A 13,267-nucleotide genomic window follows, 5' to 3' on the forward strand; every position below is an offset into this window, starting at 1 on the left:
GGTCAGGGACCAAGACAGGTTCTCCACAGCTTTTACAAAATAGACTATTTTACTCACCAAATGAAGCAGGGAAAACTTCAAATTGAGTCTTAGCCATCAGTGCTTAAATTTACTACTGAGCTAGCTGAAAACAACCACTACTCCCATCCAAATGGAGACATTAAACTCTAGATCAATTAATTGATATAAACAACCACCACTCTGTGCGAAACCTCTACATGTACAAAGGGTTTAATCTGTAACAATCCTCCAAGATATACATTTTTTTTTTTTTTTTTTTTTGGTACCAGGGATCGAACTCAGGACCTTGAGCTTGCGAGGCAGGCAACCTGAGCTAAATCCCCAGCCCTACATTATCTTATTTCACTGATGTGGAAACCGAGGCCCAAGGAGGTTAAATGGTGCAGGAAAGACCACACAATAAGTGGAGCTAAGATTTAAACTCATATCTATCTTCAAAGCCCAAACAAAATACAGTTTAGGTCTTTAGCAAAAATAACATTTTCTTTCATGATTTTGTCAACAATTTTTTTTTCTTTGAGCATTTATTCTATCCACAATACCACACTAAGTGCTAAGGTGGATAGGGTTGGGGCTAAAGAAGGAAAACCATCAACACACAGAACCTTAGAGTAGTGTGGCTTCTTACTCTTCAATAACAAAGGTATATTAAGTATTTAATTACTCACAGAGAGTCCCTCTTACATATCACCGCAACCAACTGGCTCAGAATAAAAAATGAGCTAATAATTTTAGCACTTCAAAAACATACAGAATAAAAAACATAACTCACAAGGAAAAGAAAGATAAATTGGAATTTATAAACTTCCACAGAAAGGCATCATTAAGAAACTGAATAAAACAATCCACAGAATAGGAGGAAATATTTCCAAATCTCTAATGAGGCCCTTTCACCCAAACTATGTTTTTAAAAAACTCTTGTAACTCAACACGGAAAGAAAAATCAGTGTACAATTTCTGCGTAGATCTATTTTCATTTCTCTCGGTCCTACACCTAGGAGTGGGCTGCTGGGTCACACGGTAACTCCATGTGTAGACTGAGGGAGTGCCAGATTGTTTTCCACAGTGGTAGCACTATTTCATCACCCCTACCAACGGCGTTTTAGGGTTCCCCTTCCTCCACCTCCTCCCCAGCATTTGCCCTTCACCTTTTAGACCAGCTGTTACCATCTTATGCAGATCCTTTGCCCAATTCTAAATAGGTCGTTTGTATTGTTACACTCATTATTCTTATATTGGTCAAATATACTGACGCATTATTTGCAAATCTTTTGTCCTCTTTTGAGTCTGTTCTTTGAGTCAAATTCTAGTCAAGTTGGGTTCTCCAGCAGACAGACTTTTCCTTACTCAGGACTACTGGAACCACATCTTTCAAAGGGGCTTCTTGCTCTCTGATGAGTGAGAGTCTGAGATCCCAGCATGGAAAGGGCTTAACACTTGGGAAATAATCATGTTGACTTTAGAGCCAAGCAGAATGGGAATGAAATATTAGAGTTAAAGAGGTTAATTTTTTTTTCAATGAAAAAAATTTCCCACTTGTTTTACTTTCTCTAGTTTCTCTGTCACCGCCCCCCCCCCACACACACAAACAGATAAGTACTTCCTAATCCTCACAACATAAGCCAGATGGGGTAAGGAGCTGGAGAATGGCCACACCTCCAACAGAACCAGGGGGGACATGAGGAGTGTGCAACACAGGCAGAGATTTGGGTCGCTCTAATCCTGATCACCGGGGTCTGGCTCCTGCATAACTGCCACCATTATGAACTAGCCAAAATCAAGGTACATGTGGGTAAAAAGGAGACCCAGATAGGCAGGAACCAAGCATGTAAACTTATATCTTCATAGACAGACCACTAAAAGGGAAGAAATAAGATTCAAAATGATCCCCGAGGTAATCATGGGGAAAACTCAACAAGACAAACACAGTAAGCTCTCAAAAGAGGCTAGTTATTAGTGCTATCATTAATATGAAAGAATAATACTGACTGCAAATCCTGGCATTTAGAGTTAAGACAGCAACTAGATAAGAAGAGGTAATGGGGAACTGACTTGACCAAAATGCACACAAGGGGAAAATATGAAGTTGTGATCGACCAACAGCTCAATAAGTGTGAAAAGCACAACACAGCTGTTAACAACTGTACTGCCAGGCCTCTAAGAAACAGAGCAAACTCTACCCACCACCCAACTCTGACATGTAGGTTGGATTTGGACACTAAAGAAAGATCATGTAAAACATATCCAACAAGAAGGGACCACAATGGCTGTAGGACTAGAGCCGAAATTAAACACAAAAGTCACTAGGTAACAGGATTATTTGTAGAAGTAAAGGTTTGAAGTCCTGTTAAATATGTGAAGACTGCAAATAAAGACTGATGCTGGCCATTTTGTATCACTCAAGGATGAAAATTATAGGCAAGGCTAAGTTAGGCTGCATAGATGAAATCATTTTCTAATAATATTACCCAACCATTGAGCCCACGGGCTTAGGAAGTTATACTCTTTCTTTTGTTGTCAGTGCCTGAGAGCCACACACACATGGTTATGTGCCAATGACAGAAACCTAAGGAGTCCTCTGCTGGGTAGCAGAGTGCCCTTCAAAGATTTTGGTTGGTCTGTTTAATTTTTTTCAGTCTTTTTATTTGTTGTACAGATGATTGGTTTTCATTTTGGCAGATGCGGACATGCACCTACTGTGACCATATTCACTCCCCACCCACACACAACCCACAAGTCTAAGACTCCAAACATGGCTCTGGTTCCTGAGTAGCCGATGCTAACCTCTTCCCCAGCCACCTTGGCATGAGGGATGGCGAACACTTTAGAACATTCTTGGTGGATTCCGAGCTAGGGGTGGGAGTGGAGACCGACAGCCAGCAGGCACTAAGCAACGTTCTACTACAGCGAAAATGCTCTAAATGTGGATGAGAGAGATAGTTACACGACACTACCAACTCACCCCCAAAAAAACACTGAATTTACAACGGATGGATGTTACGGCACATAAATTATATCCCAATAGAGCTCTTGTTTTTAAAAGCATGGCCCCAAGATGCATGAAATGCGAGCCAGTTCAGAGGACAGATCTTTTGGTCACAGTCATTATATAAACCACTCAGTCTAAAGAAGACAGAGGATAATTCTTCTCCTCAATTTCATTTATTAAAACTAATTTACTGAGGTATTTCAAAAGGTACAGCTGTAAGTGCTTGAGTCCTTCTTTCTGATTTTGGAGGTCTACCTGGGCGGTGGCCTCCACCTTATCTAGAACCGAGGTCTCCTGCTACCACTGGCTAACCTGCTTCTACTCAACGCTGGGTCTCGGCTTTTAAATCCTGTCACACACAATCCAGGCACACAACAGAGTGGCTTGAACGTGTTACGTGCTCCACAGATGTGGACATTGGATTTATTGTCAACACAGCACGGTGAGTGCCCCAGAACCCTGCTTCCCTCAGGAGATCTCGCAACAGGACTCAGTGTTTGTTCTCAGCACACATCTATGTTTCGTGACCTCTATACTCAATGCAATCCACGGCCCAAACGTGCACAAGTCTCCTCGTGGCCCTCTTTCATTATCTTAGGGACTTATCCTTTGCAATAAAAGTCCCCAAATCATTTCTCTGGACAGAACAAAAGCTGTACTCATCTCTGGCGAAAGCAAGATATTTTCTAAATCAACAGTAGGAAAAAAAAAAAGGTTGAGAGAAATCTTAACAATAATTTCAAAGTGTTGTGTTGCATTGCTTGTTTCTAACAGAACTGGACAAAGAGAAGCATGTCAGCATCTCCTCAGAGATGCCTGGCGAGCAGCAGGGGTGGGGAAATAACACAAGAAAAATCCAGCCATCTGCCAGAGGACCTGGCACAGTGACACCAACACCAAGTCCTGTATCAGTGGCCTACAGAGCCGTGGAGGACAGGGCACAGCCCTGGGTGGCAGTGAAACCCAGCCAAGCCCCAAAACCTCTTCCTTTCTTTTTTCCTTTTTCTTTCTTTTTTAAAAAATTTTAAGTCTATGTGAAAAGGGAAGGGAAACTGCATGAGTTAAACTCTATTCTGAAAAACAAGTGCCTGCTGGTTCCCCTTCTCCCTGCAGGGCAGGGCTGGGGAAAGGAGACCCTGGTAAAATATCTGGGGTACCACAGGGACCACACTGACATCAGGAAAAGGACTGCGGCCCCCCACGGCCCCGCCAGCTCACCCCCACACACAGTGGTGAAAAGACCCACGGCCCCACATCCTTGGAGCCACACAACAGGAGACGGCTGAGGAGAGACACGGAGAAGCCAGGCGCCTGCACCAGAGAGGAACACACGCCCTGAAGTCCCCACACTTGCTGACAGGCCACAAAAGCCCCAGGACCTCAGAACACCCCAGGGAACTTTGGCATGGGACTCCGCTGTCATGCGAGAGCTCCAACTTGGCATCCAAGAAAACCCCGTGGGGACTTTTCCTGGGCATCACCCAAGCCCCACCTGAGCTGGGGAGAAAAACAGCAGCCAAGCCGAATGTAGGTGCCCCAGAAACCCAAGTAGACAATAAGGCTCCTGTCATTCCTGTCCTCAAATGCCACCTTCGTTCTGCTTTTTCTGCTACAAAACCACAGAACTTGACAGTTGAGAAGGCTCACAGGGGCCCAGAGTGCTGCAATCACTTCAAAGGTCACATCAGAAAAGTGGCCCAGACAAGACTAATTCCCAGCTGCAACCACCAAAGCAAGTAGACAGTACTGTCGATTCTAAACCACATGGTCCATCAAGGGAGTCCAGCCCCGCTCAGAGCAGAAGTGCCCACGAGGGAACAACTAGGAAGTTGGTCTAGATTCTGAGCCAACACCAGGGTTCAAACCAAGTTCTGTCCTTTACCAGGCTGGATGACCAGGGAAAGTTCCTTTCCTGGATTTCTCATCCATTTTAAGGGCTGCAAACAATGCCAACTTGCTGGAGTAATGTCGGGATGAAATGAATGCATACAAGTTTATAGAGAGCTTATCACAGTCATCAAAGAGAGGGGGAAAAAGGGTAAAAACATTGGAAAGTCTATGAAAGAATGCAGAAGGTGAGGGTTTGGTTATTAAATAAGTAGAACATTATTTAACTTCAAAAAAATATAAAGACATGCCAAGAGGCATATCAATAGTGGGGGGGGGCTAAGAGTAAAGCAGGAACATGTTATCAAATATTAGCTATGACACAACTTAATGTCAAATCAAACAATACATACATACACATCTCCAGCAGGCAGTGAGAGAAACATATGAAACACTAACTCGCTCTCTGGGCAGTGGGTTTATGGCTATTATTGTCTGCTTTATAATTTCTATTTCCTCAATTTTATGCAGACGTGCATTGCTTTAGACACAAATGTAGGTTTTATGCTTTAAAGAAGAAGCCTGACACCAAGCTACAGAGCAGTTACTGTGCTGGGGTGAACCCCAAGAAGCAGGGTGTTTGGGAAGAGACCAAAAGCGAGGGGGCAGATGGAACCTCAAACAACCAAACAAATGGAAAGGGAATGCCCAGGATATCAGGCCGGGCAGGGCTGTACAACACGAACGAATTTCAAAAAAGAAAAGAAAGCAGAGTAAGAACTTCCACAGTCCCTAGTTTAAATGAGAGCAATTATAGGTCCAGAAAAGGAAAAGAAAAAAGGAAATCCTGGAAAAAGCTAATCAGCAACCAACTTTTGCCCCAGTGTGGACAAAACAGCAGGCACCAAAGGTAAAAAGCCAAAAATCAGAGTGAATGCTAGAAGGAACTGTGGCCTCTACTGGGGACAAGGTGTGGGCAGGGACAGGGGACTGGTGCCCACCCTCAAGTCTCAGGCCATCCTCTGAGCCCAGAGAGGACCAAAACGTCCTTCTTTTCTGCTGTTTCTGAGCTCACAGACACATGCAAGCCAGGATGCAGAGAGAACTCCCCAAGGGGTCTCAGAAGAGTGGGTTCCCTGCATTTTTCTCTGCAAACCTTCTTCCCTACCTGCAGTCCACAGCCTCTGGTGTGAGCTCCCAGGTCACCCCTTGCTTTGGTCTGAATGGAGTTCTCCTTGCCCATGTGGCCTGTAAGAAGAGATGGGGCCTTTAAAAGGCAGGGCTTAGAGTGAGGTCATCAGGTCACTGGGGTCCTTCCTCAAAAAACTGATGAGGTTCTTGTCAGATGTCTGGTACAAAAGAGTGATCCCAATCCTCTCTCTTCGGCACACATTCCTGCCATCTGCTGTCTGCCACGATGTAATGCACCCAGAGGGCTGCACCAGAGCTAGTGCTGTGCTGGTCAGACTTTCAGCCTCCAAAACTGTGACCTAAATAAACTTCTTTTCTTTATAAAGTCCCAATGTCATGTATGTTGTTATAGCAATGGAGAACAGACTAATACACCTCTTTTGCAATGATTCCTTGTAGTTCATACAAAGGAGTGGATAGAAACAAACAGAAGATGCAGAACAGACAGGGGAGAATAGCGTCAGGGGCCTCCCAGCTCCTGTCCGGGCCCTCACTCTTCTCTGACCCACCTGGGGAACCACTGAACGGCACCTGCAACACTGCTGCGTCTTTCCCACCATCTGCCCTTCCTGGGCAGCAGCCTGGGACCACAGCATGCCTGGGCTTATCCAGACCACCCGTCCAGTTCCCTGCTCCACAGGAAAATGAGGCCAGAGCAAAGAGAATTCTGCCTGGGCTTAGGAAAGGCAGGGAGACAGCGCAGCCTCCTGGTAGAAGGATAAAGGTTTATGTGCAGGAAACCATGGTCCCTTCCACTTCCGGGAGCACAGCTCTGCTTGCAAACAAGGAGAAAGGACTGAGAGGGCCCAGGAGGTCTCAGCCCTGCGCCCTAACCTGTCCTGGTCTACTGTGTCAAGGCAGCTGTGCCACCAAGGACAGCTGTGTGAGGAATGCTGACCCCTGCTTGCTCCCCCTTGCCATCGGCCAACTTTTCTTTGGCTTAGAGACAAATTCAATTCTGACAGATCTATACTCTGTGATTGCTCTCTCAAAAATGTTTAAAATCGCTTCTTTAAAAAGGTTATCAAGTAATGTTGCAATAGCAACGTGACTCAGAGTTACTGTTTTATACACACAGATACAGAAAGGCTCAACTTATAATGGGAGTCACATCCCAGTAAACCCACCCTACACGGAAAATATTCTTAGGTTGAAAATGTATAAAAATATCTACCCTACCCAACCTTAAACCTCGGCCTGCTGCACAGTGGCTACCTTATGTGTGCTTGGAACCCTTACAGTAGCCTTCAGATGAGCAGTCGCCTACCACAAAGCCCATTTTATAATGAAGAGCGGAACAGCTGATGTGACTCACTGAAGACATAATGGGATGTGAAAGCAAAAACCCAGAAGACAATATCAACACAAGGTAGCTTCTATGGCACATGGCTAGGCCAGAAAACACCCAAATTCAAAGTCTCTACTGAATGTGTATTGCTTTCACACTATCAATAAAGTCAAAAATCATAAGATAGATCATCACATGTGTGGGGCTGCCTGTACCGTCCTCCAGGAAGAGAGATCCCCTCAAAGAAATTCTGACTCAAGACTGGAACATCTTGTAATGCCAGGAAGAAAGGAAGTGCTTCAAAATGGCGGGCGGAAAAGAAAGATGGGCGCATTCCAAATGGACACGCGCCAAACGTAGAGAGCTCCCAAGAGCAATAGCTGGAACAACCGGAGAAAAACTATTAAATAATTATATTAGGTTACAACCCAAAGAAGAACGCAAACCTCCGTGAGCCCATATTGATATAAATACGTGACTGAATAAGTAAATAAATGTAACAGAACAGTCAAGTCTTCCTTACAGAAGATTTCAAAATAGTAAATGGAGAGGAATGAGGGGAACAGAATCATTCCCCTCCATCTCCCTCTCTCCACTTCCTTCCTCTCTCCCCAACAGGACGTCTCCTGCTACCCCTCAACAACCACCCCAGGCTCTGTGGCCTCTGGACCTGGGACTCGCCCCAGTGGTCCCCCACTGGCTATGCCGGTACCGAGCATCCAGACCGGAGCTGGGCCACACTCTGCTTCTCTGGTTCTACAGCGGTGGGATTCTTCAGTCTCTGATTATGTGCCGTGAGTCCCCTAAAACATTTCTTGTCGTACACCCTTGGTACAGTCTCCCTGAAGTGAACCCTGAATGCACCACTCTCATGTAAATCTAAACTTATTTCATTTTAAAAACCATGATGGTCTTGGAAGATACAGCATCTTTGTCCGAAGGCGTCAGGTTCCCGTAAAATCCCCGAGGATGAGAGTCACCCTCGGCTGAGACCCCTCAGAGAATCTCTGCTATCCGCTTCTTGCCCAGGAATCCCAAAGCAGCAGGGCCGGCATCCTCTTCGTCACTCGCCTGCACCTCCACAACCAGATCCTCCCGCTCCCGAGAACTGAAGACAGGCGTGGCCCTGAGCACAGCTCTGTCGGACGTGTTGCTTCTGGCTCTCAGCCCTACACAGGATGAGTTACCAACACAGCCAAAGGCCAAGCTCTGAGCGCGTCACTACTAACTCGTTCGCAGAGAGGCTCTGCTTCCCCTTCTCCTTCTGAGACAGCGCCATTAAACAAACGCTCACTGCTACAAGAGACGCGCTGCGGCTAAGCCCTCACCCAGCTGCGAGAAAGGGGAGACGGAACCTTCCCCGTAACCTGGAAGAAAAATATTGATCGAGAGGTTCTCATCACCCAAACCTATGCTCTTTACTTTATAATTTCTCAGGCTTTGTGTTCTCTAGGGAGTTTTGTTTTCAAGATAAAGACACAGTGACAGTTTGCAAAAATAGCCCCAAATTCTCCACCCTACTCCCATGTATCCAGATTCTTTACTCAAGGTGATTATGTGACTTCCAGAAAAGGGAGAGAGTTCATTCACCAACCTTGAAGCTGGGCTGGCTGCAAGGCCAGCAGAATGTGGCAGAATGAACAGTGTGCACGTTTTAGATGCTGTTTACTCTCTGGGAAGCCCGCTCTGTGGGCCAGAGCGAGCCTGAGGCCAAGCGAACCTGTGCATTTACAGCACCCATCCCAGGCCAAGTCACCCAGCCAGGCCCCACCACCAGCAGGTGACTCCAGACACTGAAGCAGCCGCAGCCACGAAGACAGCAGCCCTGAGCCCGCAGAACTGGTTAAGTCACCAAACTTGGGGCCAGTTTATTAGGCACCAAAATCTACCCGAAACACCTGGCATGTGGGCCAAATGCTGTTAATTCTTCTGACCTTACAAGTATGAGCTGCTTATCGGAGAAAAGTCAGAAAACAGAAGGCAGTCACCCGCAAGCCAGCACTGCAAGAAAACCAACAGCCTGACGTATTTCTCCCCAGTTGTGGTGCGGCATGTAAGTGAAAATGAGGTCCATTTCCCTTTAATTCTGCAGTTTGCTTTTGCTTCCCCACTAAATACCCAACATGGAGTTTTGCTTGAGCCATTAGTCCCTGAAAACATAACATCTAATGATTTCATGACGCTCCGCTTGTCATGGTTGGGCAGTAATTTAAACCTTTGTGGGGTATTTCTGTGGTTTCTGTAACTATGTAGCTAATGACTAACAAAGTCGCTTTTTATTACTGTTACAGTGCTCATCTGAACACAGCAAGCTATGCTGAGTTCTGGGATTATTTCTTTAAAATCAACTTCTAGAAGTGAAAGGCTTCACAGAAAGAGTATGAACTACTAGTTGCCTGCTCAGAGCCAGTCCCCCTACACACACACAAGCACACGCACACGCACACATTTTGTTCAGCCGTCCACCCTATCCTCAGAGCCGGGCCTCCCCCCAGCAAGAGAGCAAGAGGAGGGCTGGGGATTTAGCGCAGTGGCTCCGCCACCTGCTTCGCAAGCACAAGGACCTGAGTTTGATCCCTGGTACCAAAAAAATAAAAAAAATTAAGACAACAAGAGGAGAATCTTGCCAAGCCTCATTTACTATAGAGACCAGTGATGGTGAACCTTTCAGAGCTTTCAGGGATAACAGACAGCCAGCTGCAGTATACATGCCATAGGTTCGTCACCACCATTTATTGTGATTCTGGCCAGTGAGACATGAAAGGGTCTTTCAAGAAGCTTTTGGAAAAGGTTTTCTTTCTTTTTAAAAAAAAATGCCAATGAAGAAAGGAATGATCCCTTTTTCTCAACTCTAGATGAGAATGTGTAATGATGTGATGTCTGGAGCTAATGCAGCCATCCTGGGACTCTCAGGAGCTCAGCCCCAAATGAGCTCACATGAGGGCTGCTGAGCAAGAAAATAAAGAATCTGTGTCTTTTGTGACATTGTTCAGCCACTGAATTCCCTGGAAACATTTTGCCTATGGACAGTGAGATAATAAACCTAAACCTTTTATCATTTAAACAATTTTTAACCAGGTTTTCTGTTCCTTGCAGTCAAACAACAAGGTTTTATTCACTTATACCAACTTGGGCTCCCAGAAAAAGGTTGTAGCAATGAATCTTCTCTGCAACCTTATAGGAGCTTACATAAAATTTATAATTTGTAGAAAAACAAAAATACAAAAAATTCAATATTCTAACATCCAGAAACTTCATGTCATTCTTCTTGTTCAAATTAAAAACAAAATTCCTTTGCTTATAAGTGCCACCGTGTATTGCAAGCGTTTCCATGGATTTTATGCTTTTTGCTGCTGTTGTGAATAGAGCATGTCTCCCTTGACAGTAAACAGATTGTTGCTTGTATATAACAAAGCAAGTACTCGTCATATAAAAGCCCACATTTACTGAGCCTTTAGAAGCTACTGGGGTCATCTTACGGTTCACCTGACTGGTGACCAAAGGATCTTTTATAGACTTCCACAAAAGAGTTTGCACTCCTGGGCTATGGATGTAGATCAGGGGTAGAGCATTTGCCTCGCACATGTGGGGCTCTGGGTTCGATCCCCAGCACTGCAGAAAGCAAGCTGGTATTCCTGGGATTAAAATGTTACGTGCATATCCGGAAAGGCCTTTTTATTCGAATTTTTTAAAACTCTATCACAGGCTTCCTTGGATTTTTAACTCCTGCGATGAGGACAGTTCCACTTGAGTGTGGTAGAAATTACAGAACATGACAATGATCTGATACTCGGAAATGTAAATAATCTCATTAGTAAAACTGTCATAGCAACCTGGGACTTCACGCTAACGGGGCAAATGCCACCTTTTTTACAGAGAAGGGGACGCAGTCCTCTAAGTGCACGCACGCATTGCTGCAGACCGGGCTTCTCCAGCAGCCTCCGCACGGCGGGCCCAGCCCCGGCCTGAGTCTGCACTTTTCCCTTCCAAGTTTCTCCCGCTATGCAGCAGTGTGCTGACGCTGGGACTTAATCCCGGCTGGGTTTTTGTTTCTCTTTTTTTTCTTTCTTTTGCCTCAGAAATGCATCTCCGTGGTTTCAGCGTTACATAGGAGGGAAAGAGAACCCTGGGGTCTCCATTTCCGAACACACCCACTGGCCAACCACCGGTCCATTTCTCACCGGCCCGTGTGTATCCCACGTCTATGTCCGCACGGTGCTGCAGAAAAGACCGACAGAAGCCTCGCCAGCAAACCACAGCAGGGGCCTCTCCACCTCCAAGGGGCCCGGGTGGCCAGCGAGGCAGCCCAGCCGGGTGTCTGCGGAAACGAGGCCCTCCTGGCCAGGAACATGAGAGTCATTTCAGCTCGTGACATGCAAGAGGCAGGCAGACTGCAGGGCTCTCGGTGCCCGGCTTGGGCCAGCACAGGTCCGCCACGTCCACTCCACCCACTGGCCAAAGACCGGGTCGCACATGGGCTCTGCCTCTTGGGCACAAGAACTGCAGAGGCGCACAGGGCTCTGCACGCAGCCTGGCGCTCGGGGTCTCCTCCTCACAGCAGCTCACCGTGTGCCCTGGCCAGTGACCGGGTCCTTCCCTCCACAGGAAGGGGTGCTGGACTCTTCTTAGCTTTCCTGGAGAGCCAAGGAAAAGGCGAGGCTTTCTGGGAAGGGTGAGGAGTGAGAAGTGTTCCAGAGCCTTTGGGGGGAGGTCCCGCAGGCGTGGGGACAACAGAGGCCACAGAGTGACTGCTGGGGAACCGTGTCCCGCACCTCTGCCTTCTAGCGAGTCAAGGATCGGAAAGTAAAGGCAGGGGCCAACCCGGCGAAAGTCAGAGGCACAGGCAAAGCCAAGCAGCCAGGCCAGCTTGTAGCCTGAGATCAAACACTGACAAAGTCGTTATTCCGTCGGAAGCCTTCGTGGGGACGGAAGCAAATGAGGACACTTTTCAGGGCAGCACGGGCGCACCGGTGATGAAGACTAATTCAGGTCTAGTTCCAGCAATCACTGCTGAATTTCCTACACTGGGAATTACTATTGTTTCTTAGTGACACACGCGCATGGCGCTGAATTCACAAGCTCCAAAATGACAGAAAGGAAAAAGAAAGTGTCCCTGTCATCTCTACCTCTGAGCCCCTCAGCGAAATGACCTTCCTCAGTGACACCCCGTTCCCTCGTGTTCTACACATACAATAAGCCAAGTGCACAGGTGTGCTCGTGTGTAAGCACACACACATACACACACTGGTCTTTTTAAACTCCCCAGTGGTACTGCAAGGGTTAATCTATATAGAGCTGTGTCCGACTCTTGAAAAACTCTCAGATTCTTTTGTATGGACATTCTACTGTTTAGAGTGTTCCGGCTGTTTTCCGTAGTTTGCTATTTCAAACAATGCTGCAGGAGGAACCCTGTCCACTGCCTGGCTGTGATGCAAGGATAGCTGTAGGGTAAATTCCTGCACCCGGAAATGTTCAGCCTGTGTAACTTGGACAAAAACAACCAAACCACCTCCATGCAGAGACCCAGACTAGGGCTCAGCGGACCAAATCCAGCCCATGGTGTTTTCAGATTTATAGAGAGCTATTTTAAAAATCAAAGAGGAGGAAGGAGGGAAGAATGTATGACAGAGACCTTATATATGACCCATAAAGATTAATTGTTCCAATCTGGCCTTCTAGAGAAAGTTTTCTGAGCTGGGCACAACGGTATGCACCTGTAGACCCAGATGTTTGGGAGGCTGAGGCAGGAGTATCACTTGAGCCTGTAAGTTAGAGGTTGGTCTGGACAGCATAGGGTGGCCCCAGTTTAAACAAAAAAGGAGAAAAGAAAAAGATTGCTGACCCTTACCCTAAGCCAATTTATATTGTCACCAGCAATGTACGTCAGTAACTAGTTACCCTCTGCTCATTCAATCTTTGGTCAAATTAAGACGTAAAGATATACTTCAGGT

General features: G+C 46.3%; 1 protein-coding gene across 3 annotated transcripts in view; it reads right to left on the bottom strand.

Annotated features, from left to right (window-relative positions):
- Tmcc3 (transmembrane and coiled-coil domain family 3) overlaps window positions 1-13,267 on the bottom strand; it is a 250,785-nt gene that overhangs the window by 218,613 nt on the left and 18,905 nt on the right. Inside the window, exon 1 of one of the 3 annotated variants that reach the window (XM_010629192.3) lies at window positions 6,006-6,050. The exons of the other annotated variants lie outside the window; for them this stretch is intronic. The gene's annotated coding sequence lies outside the window, so the exon portion shown is untranslated. Of the gene's footprint in view, window positions 1-6,005; window positions 6,051-13,267 lie in introns of those variants that run through there. 3 annotated transcript variants of the gene reach the window in all.

This window comes from Fukomys damarensis, unplaced genomic scaffold (assembly GCF_012274545.1).
Source record: "Fukomys damarensis isolate Sample0158 unplaced genomic scaffold, DMR_v1.0_HiC HiC_scaffold_15, whole genome shotgun sequence".
NCBI classification, from domain to species: domain Eukaryota; kingdom Metazoa; phylum Chordata; class Mammalia; order Rodentia; family Bathyergidae; genus Fukomys; species Fukomys damarensis.